Source organism: Chrysochloris asiatica, unplaced genomic scaffold (genome assembly GCF_000296735.1).
Source record: "Chrysochloris asiatica unplaced genomic scaffold, ChrAsi1.0 scaffold00064, whole genome shotgun sequence".
Classification (NCBI taxonomy): domain Eukaryota; kingdom Metazoa; phylum Chordata; class Mammalia; order Afrosoricida; family Chrysochloridae; genus Chrysochloris; species Chrysochloris asiatica.
The window spans coordinates 47,185-50,126 of record NW_006408582.1 but is presented as its reverse complement, the minus strand read 5'-3'; the positions used below and the strand labels follow the sequence as shown (position 1 = coordinate 50,126).

Genomic DNA, 2,942 nt, shown 5'->3' with positions numbered 1-2,942 from the left:
CGCCTTTGTAGCCCTCACCCCTTTTGGGTAACCAATGTCTAAGTTGTACATCTCTGTCAACCCTGTGTATGGAGGTGGTGGGAATGATCCTTGCTATAAAGAGTCATTCCCTCTTTTGAGCTACTACATCCAAAAGTATAGGTCAAGTTCATCAAATTGTAACAGATTACTTTTTCCTCCCTCTTTTTTCTTCTTCTAGTCGAGTTCTGACTTAGCTCACAACTTCATTGCTGTTTTTCTCTCACTTCTCCTTATCAGTAACCAACATGGTCACCAGCCAGACCACATGCCTACTCTTGTATTCCCCTTGAGTCTTAGTCTTGTAAGGTGGTTTGCCCTGAGGGAACCCGACCATTTGCCTTGATGGCTCCCAGGCGAATAACTTGCATGTTCTTATAGTAGTCAATCAGGCTGTCATTATTGTTTTTGAGGTAATTCATTTTTATTCTCTGGTTTCCTCTCCCACATGGGGGAAGCCCAGTTCTTTTCTGTGGAGTTAAATGATCAGTTGGGAAAACTAAGAAGAATTGAGTGTCTCAAAGTCAAGTGTGACTATGGATTCCCCACATACCAATCCATGCTGGTGTTGGGGACTTGGATGAGGTGTTGCATACTACATTGAAGGAATAAGTACAAGCTGTAATGAAGGCATTGGCCAAAAAAAAAAAAAAAAAAAAAAAAAAGCTGCTGAAATATTTCAGAAAATTGATGAAATTCTGGAGATGTTTATTCATCTATGCCTGGAAATGTGGAAGACAGTTACTTGGCCAACTGATTGAAAAAGATCCATATTTGTGCCCATTCCAATAAAAGATGATGCAATGGAATATGAAAATCATTGAACAATACCATTAATATCACATGCAAGTAAAAACTTGGCTGAAAATAATTTAAAAATGATTGCAACACTATACATCATCAGGGAACTTCCAAAAATCCAAGCCAGATACAGTAGAGGACGTGGAACCAGGGATATCATTGCACATGTCAAATGGATCTTGGTCTAAAACAAAGAATACCACAAAGATGTTTACTTGTGCTATATTGAATATGTAAAGGTATTCAACTGTACAAATAAAAACAAATTATGGATAACATTTTGAATAATGTGTGTTCTAGAACACTTAATTGTGCTTCTGAGGAAACTGTACATAGACCAAGAGGCAGTTGTTTGCACAGAAAATGGGGATGCTGAATGGTTTAAAATCAAGGAAGGAGTGCACCAAGGTTTCATCCTTTCACCATATTTATTCAGTTTGTATGCTAAACAAATCATCTGAGAAGCTGGATTATCTGAAGAAGAATGTGGCATCAAGAAGATTCACTATTAACCTGCAATATGCAGATGATACAACCTTGTTTACATCTGGCTTCTCCTACTACTAAAAAAGAGGAACAACACCTGGTGGGCCTCTTTGGATTTTGGTGGCAACATATCTTTCATTTGGGTGTACTACTTCAGGCTATTTATCCAGTGACTCGAAAAGCTGCTAATTTTGAGTGGGACTCACAAGAGAAAGTTCTGCAACTGGTTCAGGCTGCTGTGAAAGCTGCTTTGCCACTTGGACCACATGACCCAGCAGATCCAATGGTGTTTGAAGCATTAGTAGCAGATAGAGATGTAATTTGGAGTCTCTGTCAGGCCCCTAAAATTTTGTCTATAGTGTAGACCCTTAGGATTTAATTACAAAGCCCTGTTATCCTCTGCATAAAACTATTTTCCTTTTGAGAAGCAGCTTTTGACTTATTACTGAGCCTTACTAGAGACTGAACTCCTAACCATGGGCCACCAATTCACTATGTGACCAAAGCTACCTATCATTACCAAGGTGTTGTTTCACCCACAGAGTCATGTAAATTGGACTTGCACAGAAACCCTCTATCATTAAAATGGTAGTGTTATATGCAAGACATGAAAGAACAAGTCCATGAGGAAGTTTCCCAAATGCCCATGATCTTCACTGCTGTCTTATTACCCTCTGTCTCCCAGTTTACATTCATGGCCTCAGAAGTTCCTTATGAACAGTTGACCAAGGAAGAGAAAACCCATGCTTGGTTTACAAATGATTCTGCATGGTATGCTGGCAGCATGCGAGAGTGGCCAGCAGCAGTGTTACAGCTTCTTTCTGGGATTTTCCTGAAGGGCACTGATGAAGCAAAATCCTCTCAATAGACAGTGCACCTAGTTGTTAATTTTGTTTACTAGGAGAAATGGCCAGATATATATCTGTATACTGATTCACACACTGAGGTTAATAGTTTGGCTGGATTATCAGGGATTTGGAAGGAACATGATTTGAAAATTAGTAACAGGGAAAAGAGGTATGGGATAGACCTCTCCGAATGAGCTGTAAAAGTAAAGCCATTTGTTTCTCATGTGAACATGCATCAAAGGGTTACCTTGGCAAAGGAGGATTTTAACAACCAAGTTGACAGAAGGACATGCTCTATAGAAACTAATCATGCTGTTTTTCCAACCACTCCTGTCTTTGCCCAATGTGCTCATGAACCAAATGGCCATGGTGACAGGGATGGAGGTTATGCCTGGGCTCAGCAGCATGGCCTTCAACTTAACCAAGGCTGATTTCACTATAGTCACTTATGAGTGCCCAATCTGCCAGCATTCAAAACCCACACTAACTGCAGATATGGGACCATTCTTGTGGAGGTCACCCTTTAATCTGGTGACAGGTTGATTACATTGGACGACTTCCATTATGAAAAGGGCAGTGTTTTGTTCTTACAGGAATAAGTTATTCTGAATAAGGATTTGCCTTCCCTGAACACAATGCTTATGCCAAAACTACCATCTGTGGGCTTATAGGAAGCTTTGTCCTCCATCGTGGTATCCCACACAGTGTCACTTGGATCAAGGGGCCCACTTCACAGCAAATGAAGAGTCCATGCTCATGGAATACACTGGCCTTACTATGTTCCTCATC

At 40.4% G+C, this 2,942-nt stretch overlaps 1 pseudogene; it reads left to right on the top strand.

Moving 5' to 3' along the window:
- The first annotated feature begins 1,339 nt into the window (after positions 1 to 1,339).
- On the top strand, positions 1,340 to 2,696 carry LOC102835332 (annotated as a pseudogene).
- The last annotated feature ends 246 nt before the right edge of the window (positions 2,697 to 2,942 follow it).